This window comes from Myotis davidii, unplaced genomic scaffold (assembly GCF_000327345.1).
Source record: "Myotis davidii unplaced genomic scaffold, ASM32734v1 scaffold533, whole genome shotgun sequence".
Lineage (NCBI taxonomy): Eukaryota > Metazoa > Chordata > Mammalia > Chiroptera > Vespertilionidae > Myotis > Myotis davidii.
In genome coordinates, this window is record NW_006285996.1 from 117,029 (window position 1) to 117,261 (window position 233).

Consider the following 233-nt stretch of genomic DNA (forward strand, 5'->3'; position numbering starts at 1 on the left):
TATACACAGTGGCTGGCATCTGAGAGTGGGACGACTCCTTGCCATGCCAGTGGAAAACGTTCCCTCTGGTCTGAATCTTCACTCCTGACCCCTGCTGAGCCTGGTGTCCTCTAACCCAGAGCAACTGCCCTTCAGTTTCTTTAGAGAATTCCTGTCACCATCAGGGAGAAGAGGGGTGAGATTGAGTGCTGGCAGGATGGGTGTAGAGACAATCTGCAACAGGTTTCCACCTG